The sequence below is a fragment of the Odontesthes bonariensis genome, chromosome 2 (assembly GCF_027942865.1).
Source record: "Odontesthes bonariensis isolate fOdoBon6 chromosome 2, fOdoBon6.hap1, whole genome shotgun sequence".
Lineage (NCBI taxonomy): Eukaryota > Metazoa > Chordata > Actinopteri > Atheriniformes > Atherinopsidae > Odontesthes > Odontesthes bonariensis.
Window position 1 is genome coordinate 36295374 of NC_134507.1, and position 24262 is coordinate 36319635.

General features: G+C 45.3%; 6 non-coding genes and 1 pseudogene across 6 annotated transcripts; all 7 read left to right on the forward strand.

Annotated features, from left to right (window-relative positions):
* Window positions 1-14703: 14703 nt before the first annotated feature.
* LOC142370754 (U2 spliceosomal RNA) lies at window positions 14704-14807 on the forward strand (annotated as a pseudogene).
* A 232-nt stretch (window positions 14808-15039) lies between these two features.
* Window positions 15040-15230, forward strand: LOC142367864 (U2 spliceosomal RNA). The gene has a single exon (XR_012767195.1). It is a non-coding gene; the product is annotated as a U2 spliceosomal RNA (small nuclear RNA).
* A 364-nt stretch (window positions 15231-15594) lies between these two features.
* Window positions 15595-15713, forward strand: LOC142373587 (5S ribosomal RNA). Its single transcript, XR_012768526.1, has one exon. It is a non-coding gene; the product is annotated as a 5S ribosomal RNA (ribosomal RNA).
* Window positions 15714-16327: 614 nt separating this feature from the next.
* LOC142373343 (U5 spliceosomal RNA) lies at window positions 16328-16440 on the forward strand. The gene has a single exon (XR_012768459.1). It is a non-coding gene; the product is annotated as a U5 spliceosomal RNA (small nuclear RNA).
* A 304-nt stretch (window positions 16441-16744) lies between these two features.
* On the forward strand, window positions 16745-16935 carry LOC142367870 (U2 spliceosomal RNA). The gene has a single exon (XR_012767196.1). It is a non-coding gene; the product is annotated as a U2 spliceosomal RNA (small nuclear RNA).
* A 364-nt stretch (window positions 16936-17299) lies between these two features.
* Window positions 17300-17418, forward strand: LOC142373650 (5S ribosomal RNA). Its single transcript, XR_012768546.1, has one exon. It is a non-coding gene; the product is annotated as a 5S ribosomal RNA (ribosomal RNA).
* A 1266-nt stretch (window positions 17419-18684) lies between these two features.
* LOC142373350 (U5 spliceosomal RNA) lies at window positions 18685-18797 on the forward strand. The gene has a single exon (XR_012768460.1). It is a non-coding gene; the product is annotated as a U5 spliceosomal RNA (small nuclear RNA).
* The last annotated feature ends 5465 nt before the right edge of the window (window positions 18798-24262 follow it).

The window sequence follows — 24262 nt, forward strand, 5'->3', positions numbered from 1 at the left end:
CAAATGTCTGTTGTGTTGGACTCAGATGTGTGAACGCATTTTAGTCCAAACGTCATGGCTGCACTGAGGGAAAAGGCAGCTAAGCAGGCTAACGATACTTTGAATTGAACCGTTGAACACGAGAAAACTGAACTGATCTGTTTGTTGCTTCTACAACTGCTCAGTTACTCACACAATCAGGTACTGAGCAGATTTACCAAACAGACATTCTGCTGTAATCTCAGATGCTTTCAGTCGCGCTGCTCACATTGTTTTAGTCCACAACGCTTCTTCTTCTTCTTCTTCTCCTGCCCCGACGGCTACACAACTTACCCAGAACACCCGGTGGCAGAGTGTGCACATGACACCCTTATACTTTATTGGATTGTATCTACAAACTCAAATGCTGATCATGTAAACCTGCTTCGGCTGTTTTTGTTCCCTTTAGTTTTAAGCTGACTGTGTTTGGCGTACCCTGAGCATTTCAGTGGAAAATGTTCAGCACAGACTTGGAGTTGTATTGTGTTCTTGTGGTAACTACGTCCCCACAGCTATTATGTCCTTAAGAGTTTCTTAGAAAGTGCTTTCTGCCGCTCACAGTGGGAGAATCTCACTGACAAATCCCACTTTGGCCTAAAGATGTGATCAGCGGTGACTTTTGTGTGTTAGCGACTGGCGCTACGGTCCTGGCTGAACAGGAAGTAGCCACCAGAAATGCAAGACAGTCGCTGTAGCGACTGAATGTTACGCAGGACTGTCTTCCTGTATGCAGATGGTCATCAGTGAAGTCACCTCCCCCGAATGAACCCCGTCATGTTGTGTATATGTGGCAAAACATGGCGAGGCAGCCGGGGGGCTGTGAGCGTGACAGAGACAGTCCCTCAGTCAGAGACCAACCTCAGAAGTTAAACCCAGTTTGTAACTGAGCTGACTCACAGTGGAAGTCACACGTTAGATCTGGTTCTCAGTGAGTGTTTCCTGTTGAGATCCAGCCGTGTCTGATCAGTGCTGCAGTTTCTTGTTTTGCATTATTCTCTCCTCTTACTCAGACTACACCTGAAACTAATCAAAATCAGGAAGCAGCATGAAGAATTGTCTCATTAGCCAATTCAAATAAGTAATAACAAGTGCTTGAAAAAGGCAAATGACTGAAGGGACGTAAAAATGAGGAAAATACCCTCAGTCCCCAGAAGTCTTTCTGGGGTTCCTGCTCCCAAAGCACACTGAGCGCTGCTTCTGTGCTTCAGTGTTTTTCAGTAGTTTGTGTTCACTTTTTCCACCTCTGTAATCATCTGTAAAACTGAAGGTTGTTGAAGAACACAGTGCTGGATCCAAACAATAGTGTAATGTTCCAATTTGACCTCCTGGTGGCAGTGTCGTCTCACTGGGGATTTCTCATTGATTCTTTTAAAATCAGGAATCAATGTCAGATATTCATAATCTGAAGGGGATGAACTCCTGTGCTTCTGCAGAATACCTGAGTTTCCTCCAGTGCGACCATGAAGTTAGTGTTTTTCGCCATATATATTTATATTTACACTAACTTATAGATTTAATCTGCTGTAACTCCTGGTTAAATGGAGGTTTTCCTCTTTAGTTAAAAAAATAAAATAATAAACTCATATGTCAGCTTTAGTTAATTATAAATGTAGATTGATGATACAAATTGGATGGAAGCTTTTGGCTCCGGATGAAATGTTGTGCGTTCAGGTGGAACCAAACCAGGTCAGCACCATTATTCCAGAATTCTTTGCATCTTCTTCAGATTTTCTCTGTGAAAACAGAAACTTCTAAAACATGTTTCTGAGCTGGTGTGGATGCTGCTGGAAGGACTTCTGCTGGTCACTCTGGTAGTTTTTCACATCTGTTATGATGCGTAACCGTAGCAACGGGAAAGTTGTTCACCTGTTGGTGCAGGTAACTGAGGCCGTTTCTCAATACCAAGAATGCAAAGAACAGACTTGTGTTCTTGAGGAGAATGTTCTTGCTAGTCAACCTCGGAAGAATGAACTCGGGAGATCACAAGTACACATGCTCCGTTTTCAGTTTTGAGACGATGCGTTCTTCGTGCCCGAGGCAGCCTGCTCTGATTAAACAGCTGGGCTTTTTCATCCAAGCGCTGACAAGTTTGAGGTGCAGAATTCTTCCGAACAAAATTATAAATAGCTGGTATTAAGACAAATTAATGATAAAATCGGGATCTAAAGGGCTACTTTCTCGCCTCAAAATGTTTTAAACGTGGATAAAGTGATATATTTAAAGAGTTTAGAGCTAAAATGAAATCAGCTTCAGCCTGTTGATTTCGGCTCGGGTAGGAGCGCAGTGCATTGGATACAATGCAGTGGGATATTTGCGCTGACAAGTTAGCACAAGTTAGCTACCGATGCATCCTCGGTAAAATGGGCGTGTCGAGAACACATCCGGGAACTTTCACAGTTCTCAGCGAAATGCGAACTTGTGTATTGGGACAGTACTTGGGCTGCGACTGATGACGTTTCACAAGAACACAAGAACACAAGTACGGACAAGAACGTATATTGAGAAACGGCCTGAGCTTCACAAAAGCCCAAGAAATGGCTGGAAAAATACCCCAAATCTGGATGAGCTGAAGAGGAGACGTCTAGGATGCAGAGCAGGAACAACATGGAGGAAAAGGAGGAGGAAGTTTAAAGCATTTCTTACCTCGATCATCAGGGGAAATGTGAGGTCACTGGTGGATAAGACAACTACATGGATCAACTACACACTGAAAGGTTGAATCCTAAACTTTCTCTTTTCATTTTCTATTCATAGGGACTGAGTTCAAGCCTTTTCCAGATTCCACTCAATTTTTTCAGTCTTCAAAGTTTGAAACCAACAAGTCGGAGCCTTTATTGGGATACAGAGCATGAGACAGAACACCAAGCAGCTGAACAAACCAGAGACAGTTGATGAGCAAAGCTGCTTCACAGGAAACATGTTGGAAGACTAATGTCTCCAGGTTTTAGAGGCCAAAGCAAAGAGTGAAAAGCTTTAAGGTGGAAAGTTTCATTCTTTGATTTAATGGCTCAAACTGGTTCTGAACAGCTTTTAGTTTGTCAAGATGAGGGATGAAAGCTCCTAAAGAAATAAAGTCTGCAGTTCAGCATCCCAACAGAAGAATGGAAGCAGCTCAGAAAGGAGGCTGAAGCTGTGATTGGGCGGTTCAGGCAGATGCAGAGCAGCTTCTGGAAGCAGAGGGAGGGGCTTCAGCTCCTGTGGATGCTGATGGCTGTTAGGAAAGGAAGGGCAGGTTGTTCAGCTCAGAGCAGGCTGGGATTTATCAAGCCAAAATGAAAAGAGAAACTTTAGGATTCAACCCTTCAGTGTGGAGTTGAACAGCTCAGGCTGTCGGCTGAAAGCTTTGAGCCTCAGAGAACGTGGAAACTACGACCAGACGACTTTTAAAGTTCAACAACACTGCTCACAAGGAGCAGCTCAGGATGATGGGACGCTGCCTGGGGTTGGACTCATCATGGGTTCAGTTCCCTCAGATGCTCTGAGTCACAGCTGTCTTTCAGCTCGCAGCCCAAGCCGTGCGTCCAGATGCTCAGTCATACATCAGTTAAAGGTAGATGATTTATCTGATCTGATTATTTACAACATGTTCATTCAACTTTGGACATATTAATGGTTTATGGCTTGTATCTTTAAAAACTTTGCCCCCTGGTGTATGAAGAGAAGAAGAAACCACAGGGACCCACTCAGGAAGAGGGCGGGCTTTATTTGGGGCTTCAACAACCAGCTCAAACTGGCCAAATGAGTGAGAGACACAACACTGGAAACAAGTGTTCAGCAGCTGCTCTGTAAGTAGAGAAGCTGTGTTTTTCTGCTTCAGCTGAAATCCTTTAACTGTTCCTGCTCTGTGGAGAACTTCTGATAGTGGAGGGGACATTAAAACAGCTCAGGCTGAGGTCGGATGGAAAACACATGATGATGAGCTGCTTCAGGAGGAACTTTACACAACTCAGAGCGGACAGAAACTAAGTGAAAAGAATGCAAAATAAATGCTCAGTTTGATCCAAACTCCTGCAGCTGAGCGTGTATAGAATAAACGGTGTGAGTGGTCTGTGGGGGGGGCAGCAGGGCTTTACCACTCCTCGCCCCACCTTGTTTCAGCTCAGGTGTTTTCTGCTAAAGTCGACAGCAGGAAATGTTTGAGGAACTCTAAGAGACAGTGGTGTCAGATAGAGATGGGCTTTAGGCCACGCCCACACAGAACCTTATCAGAAAGTAGAAATGGACTGTTCCTGTACAGCACTTTTCTGATCTTAATGAGCACTCAGAGCTTCAACACTACCTGCCACATTCAGCCACACTCACACAGCACGTCTTAGTCTGTAAATCATGCTTTCTACTCGCCCTCATGACGTCACACTCAGCACCTCTCACAGGATCCCTCGGGGGACGTGGTTATACGCCTTCTCTAAGTCAACAAAAACATGTGGACTGTGTGTTCAAACTCCCACGACCCCTTCAGTAACTGCGTTGATGAATATCTGGTCCGTTGTTCCTCTGAACCGCAGGATCAACAGTGGGCTGGAGGCTCCTGGAGTAAACCTTCCTGGGAGGTGAGCTCCTTCTCTAGGCCTGACCTGATTATCCCCCAAAGTGCTGCAACACTTCATTTCAGTCATTTCAGAGGGGGAACATGTCAAGGTTGGCCCGTTCCAGGTGTTGTTTCCAGAGGTGCATCTTTGGGCAGAATCCATTGTCGTGCTTGTGAGCGGGTTTTCATGTCAGTGTTCAGTTCATTCAGATGCTCTAAAACTCCGTCTGAAACTGTGTTCTCTGACGGAGGAACTTTAGCTGCTTGTTAAGCAGCGTTAGGCCCGAGCATCTCATTACAAAGGCTCTGCAGGCAGGTAGTATTCACGCCTCTGCTCCTGTGTGGCTGCTTTTATTTGCTTTGAGTTCAGCTTCCACGTAGCAAACATTCAGAGAAACCTCAGAGGTTTTTCTCATGAAAGTTGCCTGTTCCTCAGTGTGTTGATGCAGGCAAACCAAATACTTGGTGTTCTTGTTCTGAAGTGACGGATGTTTAGTTTGGAGATGAAGTTTGAGCTGGTTTGGGACCATGTTAGACGGTTTATTTCCACACAACAAGCAAATGTTACTGTATTGCCTAAAGATGTATTCTGAACTTTGCCAGAATAGTCCTGTGGAGTTAGAAAGTGTGCATGTGAAAGCACAGCTGCAGCTTCCTCCTGCAGATGCCCGTCTGTTCTCTGATGCTGAGACTTCTCACAGCTGCAGTCTACTCTGCAGTCAGGACAGACCACCTCACTTCTGGACAAACAGTCATCAGATCCAACAGGACCAGAGGTACAGCTGCTCTTTATTCCCAACTCTGCACAGAAGCAGCTCAGCTGTTCACCCTGCTTCCAGCCTCTATGCTCAGATAACCCAACCGGACTCCAGCTCTGCTGCAGCTCCACTGCTGGACGTGTCCCACTGCTTTATCCACCATCAGTGCATCATTTTCACACTCACCAGGTTCCCAGGACTTGGGATGGGAAATGTTAGAAATTGACCAATTCCGGTTCCATTATCGATGTCGCTTATCGATTCTCATCCAGTTATATAAAGTGCAAATATAGTACAAATGTCTTTGGCTGCAGAAACACTTTCATTTCAAGTATGCAGCAACATTTGATGTATTTGGTCTCAGTCCTTTGGCTTTTCCTGCCTGGATGAAAGGGGGAGCTGCAGGTATGCGGGAGCCTCTGATCCTGAACGTCCCAGAGATAATCAGCTTCAATCCTTTCTCCTGGAGTTGTGTTTCCTGCAGCTGGAACTGTGTGTGTTTGTTTTCAGAGTCTCCAGCAGAGCCAGATGTCCTCTACTCTTCACTGAGGTAGTCCACCAGTCCAACCACTGATGTCCAGCTGCTGGGACCAGTTTGCTGCACCAAACCACCAGTTTAGCTTAATGAATGGATCCGAATCTGACAACAAGCCAAAGCTGTTTAATGTCCTCAGAGACTTTCCTGTTATTCATGTTGTATTAATGAGTTCTGGACTCAGCTGCTGTTATCTCCGCAGCACTCGGCTTTCTTTGTTGTTTCTCTTGTGCAGAAGCAGAAGGCAGAGAGAATATTTGTCTTGTTCCGCTTTAGCTATGTCCCGGACCATAATTATCCCTACTCAATAATTCCACTTTGCATTCCATATTTTGAAAATACTGGCACCTAAAGGCTGAAAATTTGGGCTAAAAAGTTCAAATTGGCATCGAAAGGGTTCATTTTTTTTAAAAATAATTGAAAACTTGGAAGTTATGATTAGAACTGAAGTGCAATAAAAGGTTTGTGAAAAATAAAGTGGAAAAATATGAATATATGATGTTTTTAGGTGGTTTTAAAAGGGGACAAAAATGTCCCTTTTCAGAAATTAAGTTGTGTTTTAAATCAGGTATGAGGGTTATATTATAAGTATTATATTAGCTGTCAATAATATTTTATGAGGAGAAACATCCAATATTGAGAAAAAATACAGTATTTGGAAAAAGTCATTATCCGATTCAGTTAAATATCAATAGCATATTTCAGCTCTTCAGATTTTGTGATAAAACTTTTCTTATACTTTTCTGAAGAAAACATTATTATCTCTTCACCAAAACTACGAACTTCAGGCAGTAATTGTTTACATTTGTCATGATTTTTAAGACTCAGCGACCTCTTCATGGTTCCCTGGTGGACAGGACACAGAACACTGGGTTGTGATAGCTGTAATACGTTCTCATGACACCTGAGTGGAGACATCGCTGTGGCTGGGAAATGAAAATAAGGTCAAGCAGCGTGTTCCTGTCTGTGGTGGCAGAGGTGATCAGCTGTACATATCCCTTAGACTGAAACAGATCTACAACTGGCTTTGTTGACCTGAGTACCTGATTCTCATTGAAGTCTCCACACACAATAACAGGGTGACAGTCCATCCAAAAGGCTTCCCAGGTTCTCCAGGAACGGTCTCAGACTGTAGTCAGGAGGTCTGTACACAGCTGCAATCACTGCACAGACTGGAGCCTCAACCTTCAAAGCCACAAACTCCAGATCAGTCACATTATGCAAATACTGTCTCTCACGCACCTGAATGTGCTTTCTCACATAGACAGCAACCCCGCCACCTGCTCTGCTGGCCATCTGAGGATACTGAGTGTAGGACGTGTGTCTGTTGCGCTTGAACATGTTGTAGCCGTCCAGATGCAGCCTGTCTGCAACAAAGGAGCCCTGCAGGTGAGTTTCTGTCAGACACAGGACATCTGCCAGGCACAGCTCATGATGTCTCCTGATGTCACCGATGTGAGATGGCAGTCCCTCTGTGTTGTGCTGAACAAGGCTCAGAGTGTCGGGCCTGTGTACTGTTTCTCTCACCTGAAGAAGAGGCATCATGTGATCCACATCGGCTCGTCTCATGGTCTGGAGCGCTGCGCTCACTTCAGCATTGGCGTATATTTTCTTTTCATCCAAATCCAGTAAATCCAGCCCACTGAGAGACGTCCCCCTGCTGAGAGCTACATAAGCCATACCTGCTTCAGAGACTTTCTGCAGGGACACCACGGCTGCATGTGTTGTGAGGCCCTGGGTTTTATGGACAGTGCAGGAGAACGCCAGCCTCACAGGAAACTGTCTACGCAGCACTCCGTTCTGTTTCAGCTTCTCCTCTGCTCTCTCCATGTAAACCAGATTGGCAGATTCTGGAGCTCCACTCTGGATTCTTGCTACACCTGTCTGATTATCCATCCTCAGGCCCAGCTTAGTGATGTGTTGAGCATCCTCAGAAGTCACTATGCACATCAGTGTGGCAGAAGCACCGTTAACCAGACCGTTCTGAATGTCAAAGTTTCTGGTGAGCATGACATGAGCACCTTCAGCAGCTTTCAGAGTGTGGGCTAAATCATTTCGGCCTCCCTTACATGGTGTGTCTTTACGGGCCATTCTGCCTGTTCGGGATCTTTCTGGAAGTCATCTGCATCCATCGTGATAATGTTGGAATGGAACAAAGCCAGTGTTGCTGAGTTGTGTTCATCAACCAACTTATTGGAGGGGAAAATGTGCAGAAGCTCAGTGGGACAAAGAGCTGGTTCAGTGATGGCCTGTGACAACAAATCTCTGTCAGCCTGAGACAGCTCGTCTGCCTTTGGTTTCACCCCAATCCTGTTCAGCACGTCTGCAAAGGCAACATCATCCTTCTGTCTCATGATCTCAGTCAGAGTGATCATCTGAAAGTGTTCCTGCCACAGGTCAGTATCTGCTGGGTCGTGTACACACAGAGGTTTAGACTGGCGCACAGGCGGCAGCTGATAGAAATCTCCAACAGCTAAAACTGACATTCCACCAAACGCTCTCTGATTGCCTTTGATCTGTTTCAGTCCTGCGTCCACATAAGCAAAAAGAGGCTTTGAAACCATGGAGATCTCAGCGATAATGATGATTTGAGCATTAAAAAGTTCAGATCTGAGTTCATCCAGTTGGTTAGCGAGTCCTTGGATTGGTGCTTTCAGACTGCGTGGCAGCTTCAGCAGAGAGTGCAGTGTTGTGCCACAGATGCTGAAAGCTGCAGTTCCAGTGAAAGAAGAGAGTAAAACAGTTGGCTTTGATATGTCAAACTCCTCTGCATGTAGCTGCAGTTTGCTCAGTATCTTAGATGCCTCTGAGTAAATGCATTTCATCAGGTGGGACTTTCCTGTTCCCGCACCACCGTTGACATAAAAGAAAAACTGCTCTGGATTTAGGCCACACACAAGTTTAATGCAGCAGTCTCTGATAGCATGGAACACACAGGCCTGCTTCTGCTTCAGGTTCTGATACATCTGCCGCAGCACAGCTGGATCCACAGCTGGGGGTTCTCTGATGGCTCTCATTTCTGTCACAGCAGCAGACTGAGGACAATAGTCGGGCACATGTTCCTGCTCATCGTCTGGCTCTCTTTGCTGCAGCTCATCATCACAACTTCAGATTCAGGAGCCAGATTCCACCATTCATCCATCACATGCTCTCTGCTCTCCTCAAACTCTACAAGTGCATTCTCAATCTCCTCAGTGTGTTTCTCATATTAGTCTCTGTGTGTTTGTATAATGTTTTTCACGCTCTCAGGACGGTTTGAGCCTGGGAGCTGCACCCAGCCAGAGTTGTACAAAGACTCGTAGGTTGGAAGATGGGCACTTGGTATTTCATACTCGGATCGGTGAGGAAGGTACAGTCTCAGTAATCTGGCATAAAACTGCTCGGGGTGTTTCTCCTTGGAACATTGGTAATATCTGATGACAGAGGGCTTATCATTTTTCCGCCTTTGGACAAATCCCAGCTCATTCAGAAGTGGTGAAACACCATCACGCTTTGAGTGGTCTGCACTGACAAACCTGCAGCTAGCAGCAAAATCAGCCGAGCACATCTCCTCATACTCTGGGGTCTCGGGTCTGGCTTTGTATTTGTCACTCAAACTCGTCCTCCAGACATTACGAGACTCTGACGGGGTGTCCTCCAAGAATGACATGGGGCGACTCATTTTCACTGGACTGTCATCAGTAGGAATGAACACAACACTGCGTGAGCACTTCTTCATCTTTATTGATATATGTGTAACCTGGACATCTTGTAGCTTTTATTTAAGAGTCGTAACCTTTAATTTTATCACAATAACATGGTGTGTTAGACTTAAATGTTATAAAATGTAATCTCAGCAAGAGACATTATTAAAACTTTAATCAGAGTTCCCCAAAATGACTAATACGGTGCATGATTCTATCATAAGTTCAATGGATACAGTCAAATTTGCATGAGCTATATACAGGACAGGTCCGAGGGATCGGACCTGTCCTGCATAATGTTAATCTCCCCCTTTTGTGTAAATGGCAGAGCAGAGCCTTCCGTTATCAGGCCCCTCTCTGTGGAACCAGCTGCCAGTTTGGCTTCAGGAAGCAGACACCCTCTCTACTTTTAAGATCAGGCTTAAAACTTTCCTTTCTGATGAAGCTTATAGTTAGGGATGGCTCAGCTGAGCCTGAAACATCCCATAGTTCTGCTGCTATAGGCCCAGCCTGCTGGGGGAGCTCCCATGATGCACCTCTCCTCTCCATGTACATGTGACATCATTGTTGTCATTAACTTGTTCGTCTCTCTCAGCAGGTGTCCCTGGCCTGGTGTTACGCTGCTTGTTGTCCCCTCTTTTCTGTCCTCTCAGCCCCAGCTGCTCCAGGCAGATGGCCGCCCTTCCTGGTTCTGGTTCTGATGGAGGTTTCTTCCTGTTAAAACTCAGTTTTTTCTTCCCACACTTCTGTGCGTGCTCGGGATTGAACAGAAGTTACGGTGCATTTTGTAGGATTCCTTAGCTAAGCTACTTCTTTTAATTGTGTCTGTGTTAATAAAACTGAACTGAAATGACAAATAAATGAACATGTGCATCTGTACTGTTATATGTTACGTTAAAACAGAGTACTGAAATATATCTTTATTGAATAGATGAATAAATCTGAAGTCTGATTGTGTCCAGGGTTTCTTCCAGGTGTCCTCCCTCTGTCACCATCTCACATCTGAAATTCCTGTCAGTAGTATTTCAGAGCTGAGCCTCGGTTGGGAGAGTTTTTATCTTCACTTCATCTTCACAGACTATATTACCACAGCAATACAACTGAGCCAAATGCTGGATTTAAATTCATTTTTATTATATTTTCAAAGAAACGTCATTAATAAAAATAGAACATAAAACAATATTAACTATGTGTAAACTATATACATATATATGAAATTTATTCTGCCAGAGGGCAGGGTCTTTCCACTGCCTCAATGTTAATGATTTTTTTCCCAATATATTTTATATTTAGAAAGACTTTAGAAAGACCCTTTTCAAGGGCTCCCACAAGTCCTGGGAAATATAAAAGACTTCGGTGCTGGACATGAGGAGCTCCAGCACCCCCCTTGTGCTGCTCTCCATCACGCCCATCACCTCCACTCCAGCTGCCTCATCAGTCACAATCAGCACCTGCCAAAACAAACAGCACTTATGTCCCATAATACCTTGCAGCTAGATATTAAACCCCTTTCTTACTCCTTGTTTATTTCTTTAATCTCTTTCTCAATTGTGTCAGATCATTTGCCATTTTATGTCTGTATAATATACACTAGATTGCCAACAGTATTCACTCACTCATCCAGATAATTAAATTCAGGGGTTCCCATCACTTCCATGGCCACAGGTGTAGAAATTCAAGCCCCTCGGCATGCAGACTGCTTCTACAAGCATCTGTGAAAGAATGGCTCGCTCTCAGGAGCTCAGTGGATTCCAGCGTGGTGCCATGATAGGATGCCACCTGTGCAACAAGTCCAGTGGAGACATTTCCTCGCTCCTAAATATCCCACAGTCAGCTGTCAGTGGTGTTAGAACAAAGTGGGAGCGACTGGGAACGCCAGCAGCTCAGCCACCAAGTGGTCGGCCACGTAAAATGACAGAGCGGGGTTTGGAGGTCTGTAGCAATGGACTCTGCAGAAGGTTGGCGACCTTTCTGCAGAGTCAATTGCTGCAGACCTCCAAACTTCATGTGGCCTTTTACATGTTTAAACCAGAGAAAACAACTCCTTGTATGTGCCTACCGACTTGGCAAATAAAGCTCATTCTGATTCTGATTAGAATGTGTTTTTAGATTAGATGAATTAGAATGCTTTTTACTTCTACATTGCTGCTGGGTGTTGTGTGCAGGAAGTCCCCTCCTGCATCCATGTTGGACTTTAAGTGGGTAATCCTGCACTGGCTGCCGAGGTCCAGCTCCTGGACTGCAGCTTCCCGCCACAGCGTGAGGGAGGCAGAAGCTTTATCCTGTACAGAACACAGTATGAGATGTCAGAACTATAAAGGCACCAGAGATTACTCTGTAATGTGCAGCCTACAAGTGACCACAGTAAACATATAAACAACCAGCGCCGCAGAAAGAGACAGTTAGCACACTCCCATAGACTACTAAGGTACTCACAGAATATGAAAGTTATCTTATTTTATCTTCCCTTATCTAGAAACCACAGAGGTTGTCCCTCCTCTCCAATCCTCCCGTTCTCTGGTCTTACCTGCTGCAGCTTCAGCTCGCGCAGCGGGACCTCCTCTCTCCCACTGCGGACCTTTTTCACAGCAGAGAGCTAAATAAGAACAAGTTCAATCACTTAGTGGTCTAATTAGACCTAAACATGTCATTGCAACAGCTTTTCTGTAATAAAACATTTCAAATACTGGTAGGCATTACTTTGTCTACCTAAAATGTTTGTATCTCTGAATTACAATTAAGCACGGTAATTTATCTGAGTGTATTAGTGTGTTCTTCTGATGAAGACAAATCAACATACCTGAACAACTTTGCCCTCCAGTGTGAGGAGGCCCTTTGTCCCCTTCACATTCTTTATAGTTGTGTGTAGGGACGGGGGACAGAGGAGGGCTTTCCTGCAAAGGGGTCCATCCTGCAAACTTTGCAGCACCAACCCCGCTCCATGCTGTCAGAGGTGGAGAAGATCATTAGGCTTTCCCTGGCCCTGCCCATATCTGTCACAGCATCTGAGCGCTCTGTCTCAGCCTGAAAACCTGGCTGCGCAGCACCATGACGCAGGAGAGACTAACACATTTGGCCATTATGAACACTCACAGTGACCTTACGGATAAATTGGCTTAAACAATTTATCAAGAACACATCTTCAATTTGGAACTTCATATCGAATTTAATTTTCTCTAAATTAGGAGGCCTAAATTTCTTTTTACTTTGTAATTATAATGTTCAAAAAATCCCCTCAAAACTATCCTACTTTCATAAACAGATGCTTCTTTCTTGGTCATTGATCTGCAAACATAATTTTCCCCCACATAGATACTACATATGGAACAATATTGGTATGAAGTTCCAAATTTAAAATGGGTTCTAGATAAATTGTTGCCAATTGCCAATTTATTTTGAAAATAGTAATACCACCTCAAACCAACTGGGTTATGTGTAGCACACGGAGCAAGACACCTGAGCTCAGCCACTCTGCTGGGAAATAATATGGGCACGGAGCGCAAAAAGAGCGAGATGAGGAGGTAACTGGGCTATTTAGTCCATCCCACCTGCAGTAAATGGCTATTTACCCTTATTGCGGTGTGCAATTAGGGCCGTCATGACTCATAAGGTGCGAAAGCATCTATGCTACTACACCAGCCTTCACCATTTCCCCAAGGAAAGACAGCGCCAGTGCATTATGAACCTCATTTATCCTCCTCTCTGCATCAAACACATTCATGCTGCCTTAACTGAAAACCGTCATTTCCACCTTGCAAATTTGAAAGTCAGGCCAAAATGCCATCGCTGTCAATTTGGGGAAAACGGAAAACTCATGCTACAACATTTCAAATGTGAGACTTTCAAAGTAATTAGGCTTTGGAACTGTTCAAAGGTTTTAAGATAATCACAGGACTATGGTGGGAAACCTCCCAAACTCGCCTTAACCATGGCCTGAACAGGCTAACGTTATGCCTGTTTGGTTCGTTAGCTAGCTAACTAATGCTAACGTTAGCTAGTGAACGCTAACAGTCAGAGCAGTAATTAAAACATATTAACAAACACACTTGCTTGATAACTTACCTTATTTATTCTTCTTCAAAAGAATTTAAAAAAGTGGACTCAGCAGGCTGCCCTCAGTGCCCCGGCCTGTGTGCTGGACTGCTGCGTTGCTGACATAGACCTAATATACTTTGCTGAGCGGGAGAGACTGAATGTTGCACCATGCACACTTCTTCTTTGAATGCGCAGTGGGAGTGAGACTGTGTTGCTACTTATTGTTGAATGAGCTTCACTCTAAATAAAGTCATCTTCCCTCTAAACACTAAGTTTTTTGCATTTTTCACCATGCAACTAACTTTTACTTCATAAAAATCAGTCATAAGTGCATATGGTAATTAACCTAGTAAAGTTAACGAATGTATGTATGTCAGGGCAGCTATTGGACTTTACAGTGAAGATGTATTGTATATAGATAATCCATGAGCCTAGTCAAGCGGTGAAGTTGTAAAGCAATGAGATTGCTGAGATTTTCTCATGAGAATGAGAAAAAAGTGATCAGAGCTTCATCCTCTGTGGCTGGTTGACTGTTAGAGCTTCCAGCTGCCTCTAACTCCCACACCTCAAAAAACAAATGTCCCTCACAGGGTAGACATCTCAGGTGATGTTCTGACTGGGGTGGTTTATATAATCTATGTGTAGAACTGTTTGTGTTCTACCACCCAGGTATAGACAATAGCGATCCCTCAGCTACTATCATGCACTCTCCTTCACAGTGACGGTGCTGCTGTCAACACAAATAATTATTAACTTCCATCACAGAAATGGATGTTAATGACATGATTTTTATCCACAAGGACAATTCTTTCCAATTCTAAAAAAAAATACAGTTATATTTACTTCTGCATCCTGCAGGTCTTTTGTTGAAACATCTGAGATCACCCTGTGACACACACACACACACACACACACAGACACACAGACACGAGGAAGTTAACCAGCTTGGGCTGCTGCTGATTGGTTGGCAGACACCTCTCTTTCTATTGGCTCTCAGTCTCCATGTTTCTGATCCTGGACCTGCTGAGATGTCCCAGGCCATTGTTGGCTTTGATCCTCATACATTTAACTTTGTCCTGAGCGGGCGGGAGTGCAAAGTTGTACCATCTGAAACGGCTGAAGAGTGACGTGAAACAGTGGAGGGTTATCGCTTCTCGGCCTTTTGACAAAGATCAAGTGTAGTATCTGTTCTTATCAGTTTAATGCTTGCTTGCTGTGCCAAGTGACTTCTCGGAGTAGAGTCACCTTATTTGTTGAGACCGTGCCCGTGTTCAAAGCCTGGAGCGCTAAATTGTTGTTGTTTGAACGGTGCTCAGTGGAGCGGGCGGGAGTGCAAAGTTGTACCATCTGAAACGGCTGAAGAGTGCTCACTGCAGCGGGTGGGCGGAGGTGCAAAGTGACGCTTTGTAGGCAAAAAAAGAGCACCGCCACAAGTGCGCATTGTGCCAGGAAGGGCTCTCGGACGTGAAACAGTGGAGGGTTATCGCTTCTCGGCCTTTTGGCTAAGATCAAGTGTAGTATCTGTTCTTATCAGTTTAATATCTGATACGTCCTCTATATGAGGACTACATATTAAATGGATTTTTAGGCACAGGGGTTGAAAAAGGGGCTTGCTCCGTTCACTCCACGCATCGACCCGGTACTGCAGTGCCGCCGGGAACGGTGCACTCTTCCCAACTCTTGTGAAATAACAAAACCAGCGGTACATGGTGGTAGTTTCAGGGAGCCATTGTATTCTGACTTCTAAAATGGAACTATAATCTTTAGAAAAGACGCAGTTTATGAGCACGTCGTGGGATTGAGCTTCCCTGGTTTCTCTGTATGACCATGAACACCAAACTACACACAGAGAACAGAGGAGCTTGACAGACACACACTAAGTTATCTGAGAGTCCCATTTTCAGCTGCAGAGAACAATCACATCAGGGAAGTCGACGTGCAGGCTCAACATCAGCCTCTCAAGCCAACTCTCTGGTAAAATAGGGGCAACGTATGGTTCCAGCACCTATGTAACACATATTTGTCACGGGGACTGTGGCTTACGGCCACACCGCCCTGAACACGCCCGATCTCGTCCGAACTCGGAAGCCAAGCAGGGTCGGGCCTGGTTAGTACTTGGATGGGAGACCGCTTGGGAATACCAGGTGCTGTAAGCATTTTTCTCTCTTGTCTTCTCTTCTCTCTGCATGTCTTTTGTTGAAACATCTGTTGATCACCCTGTGATCCATCTTGCTGATCCTGGATCTGCTAAGGTGTCCCAGGTCATGGTTGCCTTTGATCCTCATACATTTAACTTTGTCCTGACAAAGGAGCAGTTCCAAAAAGTCAAACAGGGACTGCCTTTGCATTTGACGCAGTCAAACTGCATGCGCCTGGAGAAGCCAAAAGGCTTACAGCACCTGATATTCCCAGGCGGTCTCCCCATCCAAGTACTAACCAGGCCCGACTCTGCTTAGCTTCTGAGATAAAACTCTGGCTTTTAGTCTGCGAAAAGAGAGTGAAAGTGAACTCCACTTTGAGATGGCTCTGGGATTGGGCCGACTGGGAGAATTGCTTGAAAAAAACCTCTACACCCAATGAGCGGTCAGAACAAAGCCTCAAGACCCCTAGTCTTTTGCACAGAGTAAAAGACAAAGCAGCCATTGAATAGGGCCCGATTGTTCCTACCTGGTCGGCCGAGGAGCCAGCGTCTCAACCAAGCAAAGCTCACCGTGGGGAAGGTGGCTATGCCAACTAGCCTGATGCACTGCTCCCGCAGTGTCAAATACTCGTACTCTGGTTTCTCTTCATAACGTACAAGTCTTTCGCCTTTTACTAAAGACTTCCGTGGAGAGCAGCATTAATGAGTTGTTTCTATTTTTGGAAGGCTTTACCTTTGCGGGTGAAGCCCATTCTGTCTGTGCAAAGGAAATCTTCTTGCTGTGCCAAGTGACTTCTTGGAGTAGAGTCACCTTATTTCTTGAGACCGTGCCCATGTTCAAAGCTGGAGCGCTAAATTGTTGTTGTTTGAATGGTGCTCAGTGGAGCGGGCGGGAGTGCAAAGTTGTACCATCTGAAACGGCTGAAGAGTGCTCACTGCAGCGGGTGGGCGGAGGTGCAAAGTGACGCTTTGTAGGCAAAAAAAGAGCACCGCCACAAGTGCGCATTGTGCCAGGAAGCGCTCTCGGACGTGAAACAGTGGAGGGTTATCGCTTCTCGGCCTTTTGGCTAAGATCAAGTGTAGTATCTGTTCTTATCAGTTTAATATCTGATACGTCCTCTATATGAGGACTACATATTAAATGGATTTTTAGGCACAGGGGTTGAAAAAGGGGCTTGCTCCGTTCACTCCACGCATCGACCCGGTACTGCAGTGCCGCCGGGAACGGTGCACTCTTCCCAACTCTTGTGAAATAACAAAACCAGCGGTACATGGTGGTAGTTTCAGGGAGCCATTGTATTCTGACTTCTAAAATGGAACTATAATCTTTAGAAAAGACGCAGTTTATGAGCACGTCGTGGGATTGAGCTTCCCTGGTTTCTCTGTATGACCATGAACACCAAACTACACACAGAGAACAGAGGAGCTTGACAGACACACACTAAGTTATCTGAGAGTCCCATTTTCAGCTGCAGAGAACAATCACATCAGGGAAGTCGACGTGCAGGCTCAACATCAGCCTCTCAAGCCAACTCTCTGGTAAAATAGGGGCAACGTATGGTTCCAGCACCTATGTAACACATATTTGTCACGGGGACTGTGGCTTACGGCCACACCGCCCTGAACACGCCCGATCTCGTCCGAACTCGGAAGCCAAGCAGGGTCGGGCCTGGTTAGTACTTGGATGGGAGACCGCTTGGGAATACCAGGTGCTGTAAGCATTTTTCTCTCTTCTCTCTGCATGTTGTTACATGCCAGGCATGTATGTGTGAGTGTGCGTTGTGTCTGTGTCTCTCCCCCCCTCCCCTGTGTCTTTTAGGTGCTTACAGCAGAAATGCTGTTCACCTGTGCAAGCAGGCTCGGCTGCTCATTGGCTCTCTACCTCCCCAGCTGGCCTATGGTGACAAGGGAGAGACCTTAAAATGGAGGACATCCCAGACCTTTGGCCCCTTTTTGGTTTTTGCTTGTGCTTGTGCTTGTTGCTGTCCTCGTCTGGCTAAGTAGTGTCTCTGACTCTTAATTTGGACTGTATGTGGTGGGAGGTTTTGGGTCTAGGTAAGTTGGGGTACCCTTTACATTTGTTCATGCACGTAGGTGAAAATTGTTATCTCACTAGGTTTATTGGTTGTGCCACTCCTGTAATGTTTTGAAATGTTCTTTTGCTAGAGAAGCCAGTTAGCCATTTTGTTTGCACTTTATTTTCTTCAGAGGTAGTTTAGGTAGGCCTCCTTTTGTTATATTAATTTCATTTGTTTTGGCACAATCTCTTTATCCCATCCTCCCCCACTTCAGTGTGTCTTTTTGTTTTAATAAACCACGTTGTTCACTTTCACTAAGACTTGTTTGATTTCATTGGTTGTCGTGTTATTGTCTGCTGACTGGGTCACCAAGTGGACGTAACAATGTCTTTTGTTGAAACATCTGTTGATCACCCTGTGATCCATCTTGCTGATCCTGGATCTGCTAAGGTGTCCCAGGTCATGGTTGCCTTTGATCCTCATACATTTAACTTTGTCCTGACAAAGGAGCAGTTCCAAAAAGTCAAACAGGGACTGCCTTTGCATTTGACGCAGTCAAACTGCATGCGCCTGGAGAAGCCAAAAGGCTTACAGCACCTGGTATTCCCAGGCGGTCTCCCCATCCAAGTACTAACCAGGCCCGACTCTGCTTAGCTTCTGAGATAAAACTCTGGCTTTTAGTCTGCGAAAAGAGAGTGAAAGTGAACTCCACTTTGAGATGGCTCTGGGATTGGGCCGACTGGGAGAATTGCTTGAACAAAAACCTCTACACCCAATGAGCGGTCAGAACAAAGCCTCAAGACCCCTAGTCTTTTGCACAGAGTAAAAGACAAAGCAGCCATTGAATAGGGCCCGATTGTTCCTACCTGGTCGGCCGAGGAGCCAGCGTCTCAACCAAGCAAAGCTCACCGTGGGGAAGGTGGCTATGCCAACTAGCCTGATGCACTGCTCCCGCAGTGTCAAATACTCGTACTCTGGTTTCTCTTCATAACGTACAAGTCTTTCGCCTTTTACTAAAGACTTCCGTGGAGAGCAGCATTAATGAGTTGTTTCTATTTTTGGAAGGCTTTACCTTTGCGGGTGAAGCCCATTCTGTCTGTGCAAAGGAAATCTTCTTGCTGTGCCAAGTGACTTCTCGGAGTAGAGTCACCTTATTTCTTGAGACCGTGCCCATGTTCAAAGCTGGAGCGCTAAATTGTTGTTGTTTGAATGGTGCTCAGTGGAGCGGGCGGGAGTGCAAAGTTGTACCATCTGAAACGGCTGAAGAGTGCTCACTGCAGCGGGTGGGCGGAGGTGCAAAGTGACGCTTTGTAGGCAAAAAAAGAGCACCGCCACAAGTGCGCATTGTGCCAGGAAGGGCGCTCGGACGTGAAACAGTGGAGGGTTATCGCTTCTCGGCCTTTTGGCTAAGACTGCGATCTCCTCCTTTGGGTGGACTATTTTATGCCTTTTCGGCATTAAATTTTTTTCGCTTTGGAGGTTCTTTTTTGCGTTCGATCAAAGTATTCCAAGTCGTTTGTAGTTGGAGTTCTTTGTCTTTAAATTTTCTTGTATTACCCCTTTTTTTTCCAGGTTTTTGCTTTTTGAACGAGTTTCAGCTGAAACAGGGTCGGTGTTCCGTTTTTTTAGAGGAAGGTAAGTATCCATTTTTAGTACCTTTTCATCCACTTTTTACTCTTTTATTGGGCTTTTAGTGTGATATTTATTTTTGTTCTTTTAAGCATTTTATTTAAAAACTGTTTGTGGTGCCTCCATCATGTCGGCAAACTATGCTGGCATGAGGAGGCACCACAGCGCTAGATTTTTATTTAAAGAAAAAGAAGGAAAGCTCATAGAGATGTCCAGATTGGACTTCTCTCGGAAGCTAATTCAAAACATATTGAACTTCAAGCCAGACGATTTGAATTGCATCCTGTCATTGCCTTTTAACAAAGGTTTCGATGTAAGTTTTCGCACTGCAGCTTTGCTGCAGGAGTTTTGGATGAGATTTGGTAATGTGCAAGCCCAGTTTTCTGCGTTTACTGTTGAGAAACTTACTGACAATACTCTGAAGACAGTAATTGTCAGAATGTTCAATGAAATTGTGAACGCAGAAGATATCTGTATATGGTTGGGAAGATTCTGCACTGTTAAAGGCCAGGCAATGAAGGTGAGGGATGTTGACGGCATCTGGAACTGCGCCTGGAGGGTCCCCATCCAACAATGGCAAGACCCCCAGGGCTTCCAGGGCCTGAAACATCTCCCATCAGTGATTGTCTTGGGAGAAAACAGAGGCTACATCCACTACCAGGGACAGCCCAAACTTTGCCGCAAATGTGGGGAGCACGGGCACCTGGTGGAGGCCTGCACGAAGGTGTTTTGTGGCAAATGTAGAGGAATCGGTCACACCTTCGAAGATTGTACGAATGGCAGAAAGTGCAATCTCTGTGGAGAATCAAACCACCTCTTCAGAGATTGCCCAAAATCCTTTGCCAACAAATTGAAATCCAAAAAAACGCGGGAAGGAAATGGAGGGCAGACCGAGGCAGTTAACGAGCTACTTGAAACAGCTGGGCTGGAAAATTCAAACTTCCCGCCAAAATCCCTGAATGGTGGACAGCAGTCAGGTGAGGCCGAGGAGGGGGAGGGGCCTGCTACACCCCCACCAATGGAGAGTTCTGGAGAGGAGGAGGAGGAGGTGGTGCAGGCAGAAGGCGGAGCTAGTTCAGAATGTGAAGAAGTCCAATCACAGGATGATAGCGAGGATGCCTCCCTCCCAGATGCCCAGCAAACAAAGAGGCTTGCATCAGAATTGTCCTCTGATTCTCCTATAGTCTCAGAGAAGGGGGGAAGAGCTGGGACTACCTCAGACAGTTCATCTGTGGAGGAGCCCAGAGTCTTCCCCTCCAATTCACCAAATGAGGTCTCTTTTTTAAATGTAGTTCTGCAATCAACCCCTAGAGACTCAAAGTTTAACAAAACCTTGCAACAGAGGCCAACCCCCAGAGTCCGACCGGGGAATAGAGCTCAACACCCTCGCCTCTCACCTGTAGAAGTGAAGGAAGAGCTCCGTTCACAAGAAATTACATAACTGCTTTTAAGACATTTTAAATGTTTTAACCCTCATTTAGTCTTTTAAGATGTCATACCTGTTGTTTTTAACCATACTCATGACACTCACTCTCTCAACTATTAATGTGAGAAGTGTAAAGTCGAAAGTTAAAGCCCAGAGTGTTTTATCCTTTCTTAGTTCTTCTAAGTCAGATGTTCTTTTAATACAGGAATGCGGCCTACCGTTTTTAAAGCACTACAGACAGTGGGAGGAGATGTGGCCACAGACATCATTGTGGAGTGGATCCAACCAAAACAAAAATGATGGAGTGGCCATTTTGATCAAAAACCCTCAGGTTCTGGTGAAGGGCAGCACTGTGGTGAGAGACGGACGGGCACTTTTAGCACATTTGACTTTTATGGGACAAGATTTTAACCTCTTAAATATTTATGGCTTTAACGAAAAAAATGACCGGTATGACCTTTTAGAAGACCTGCAGTCCCACATGCTAGGTAGGGCACCACTAGTTTTAGGGGGTGATTTTAACTGTATTTTAAGCAGGAGTGACAGAAAAAGAGCAGGGGAATTTTTTAAAGTTGACAAAACATCGGTTTTATTACAGGGCATATGCAAGGATTTTAAACTTCAGGACTGTTTTAAAACCATGCATCCCAGAGAGGAGGGCTTCACCTGGTTCAGTGGTGATGGCACCAGAGCCTCTCGTATAGACTACCTTTTTACACGGGACTGCCCACCAACCGATGCTAGATTGACCCCCGTTTTCTTTTCTGATCACCTAATGCTTTCCTGCACCCAATCACTCTCTTCGGGTGTGACTTCCGGAAGTGGTCTGTGGAAACTAAACTGCTCCCTTTTAAAAGAAAATGAAATGGTTAGTCAGTACCGGGAGCAGTACCATGAGTGGCAGACCCTTCAAGACTTTTACGATACACGTGCACACTGGTGGGAAATGGTGAAGGAAAAGACCCAGACTTTCTTTAGACAGGCAGGTAGGAGAAAAAAGAATAGGGAAAACAGACGCATGATGGGACTGCAGAAGCGACTACAGCGCTATTTTAAATTAAACCAACAAGGGATGGATTTTAATGATGAAATAAAACAAGTGAAAACAGAGATGTCGATTTTAGCAGATATTAAAAGTAAGGGTGTCATTTTAAGAAGCAGGGAACGAGAAATAGAGGAAGGAGAGAAGTGCACAAGGTATTTTTTTAAGAAAATTGTGAATAAAGGGGGGGGCATTTCAAAGCTAACAAAAGAGAACGGGTGCACAGTTGATTCAATGGAAGAAATTAAACAAGCTGTTGAACATTTTTATCGTGAACTGTACGAACAAAAACCTGTTGAAATGGACACCATGACAGAAGTTTTAAATTTCATAGAAAAAACAGTAAAAGACAGTGTGCTTTTAACCCAAGATTTTACAATTTCAGAGTTAAATAAATGTTTTACAAATTTTAAGAAAGGGAAGTCCCCAGGACAAGATGGACTTCCCTTGGAATTTTATTTGACCTTTTGGGATATTTTAGCACCTGACTTGTTTACTGTTTTTATGGAATTTGAGCAACTTGAGCGACTTCCTGACAGTTTTAGAGCAGGGATAGTGACTCTTCTTCACAAAAAAAAGACAAGACTGACTTGAAGAATTGGAGACCCATTACACTTTTAAACTTTGACTGTAAACTTTTTAGTAAACTTTTAGCCTCACGTGTGTCCTTGTTTTTAGAAGACCTGATTCACCCGGATCAAGCCTGTGCCATCCCGGGGAGGAAGATAACCGACAGCCTCGTACTGATCCGAGACACCATCTGTTATGCGAGAGACAGAAACATTCGGCTAGCAGTCCTAAATTTAGACTTTGAGAAAGCCTTTGATCGGGTCTTGCACCAGTACCTTTTCCAGGTACTGCAAAAAATGGGGTTCCCAGAAAGGTTTATAGCTTGGGTGGGTCTGCTGTACCGGGGCATTACCATCAAATTCCTTGTTAACGGGCATCTGACAAAAGCAGTAAAGATCCACTGCGGTGTCCGTCAGGGTTGTCCGTTATCTGCCCTCCTCTACATCATCTGTGTGGAACCACTGGCACAGAGCTTGAGAAGGGACCACCGAATCAATGGGGTGAGAGTCCCGGGGAGCGGGGGACTATCGACAAAGTGTGTTTTATATATGGACGACGTAAACATTTTATGTACAGACCTAATATCCATCAATAGGACTCTGGACTTGACTGACTGGTATGGACGGGCCTCTGGGGCAAAACTAAACAGAAACAAGACCCAAGCCCAATTTTACGGGCCATGGACAGCGACTGAGACTGCAGGACTCCCCGTGACTATAACCCAGACAAAACAGAAAATACTGGGGATTAATTTTGACAAGGAAGGGGGAGGGACATCAAACTGGCCAGATGTGGTAGGGAAAGTAAAGCAAAGACTAGGATACTGGGGACTTAGAGGACTGACCATTGAAGGAAAGGTTTTAATCATCAAAGCCGTGATTTTACCTTTGCTTTTACTAATCAGTTCTGTTTTTATCCCACCTAGAAAAGTGCTTTTAGACCTGGACCGAGCCATTTTTTATTTTCTGTGGGGCTCCAAGTGGGAAAGACTGAGGAGAGATGTAATGAAGAAACAAAAAGAGAAAGGAGGAAAAGGAGTGCCTGATTTTTATTTGTTTTTAGGAAGCAGATACACTACACTGCACATCCTACAGGCCACAGACCCATCCGGAAACCCCAAAACTAAAGCAATGACACGATTCTGGATGGGTTCTTACCTCAGAAGACTGAAGATTTTACCCACCGACTTAAAAGTGCCTGTGTCTTTTAGCCTGCCACCATCCTATGCTTTTATCCAGACGTTCTTAAAGCATTTTAACTTGGAGGCAGAGGAGTTGCATGTTTTAACAAACCACCGCTCTTTGATTTCTGTTGTGCAGGAGCGGGAACCAGTGAGTCCAGTGCGTGGGCTCGCGTTCGGCGAGCCCTCAACAGTTTGGTGCAGCGTCAACCATTCCGCTCTCCCAAACAGACTCCGGGACCTGTCGTGGATGGTGGCTCATGAGATCCTCCCAGTCAGGTCCGTTATGCACTCCCGGGGCATGTCAGCGATCTCAACCTGCCCGCGACCTGGTTGTGGCGCGCCCGAGTCGGTGAGGCACCTGCTCTGGGAGTGCAGCGCTGCTGCAGACCAGTGGGCAACAGCCGGCTCCTTGCAATTCCCGTACTTGCCAGCAAGGGAGGTCCTCACAGCACAACTCGTGCTCTATGGGGTGAGCCAAACAAAAATAAAAAAGAATGACTTTGCCAAGCAGTGGCTCACCCTAGCCGCTATGAAAGACGCCATGTGGACCTCCAGGAACTTGCTGGTGAGGAAGCGCATGCAGATCCCCCCCGTGGCTGTGATCCGGATGGCCGCAGCGGCAGCTCAAGCGGCCGGAGCTGCAGGCGGCGGGCCTAGGACACATCCACAAAGAAGAATCGCCTCTGTGCCCATTCGG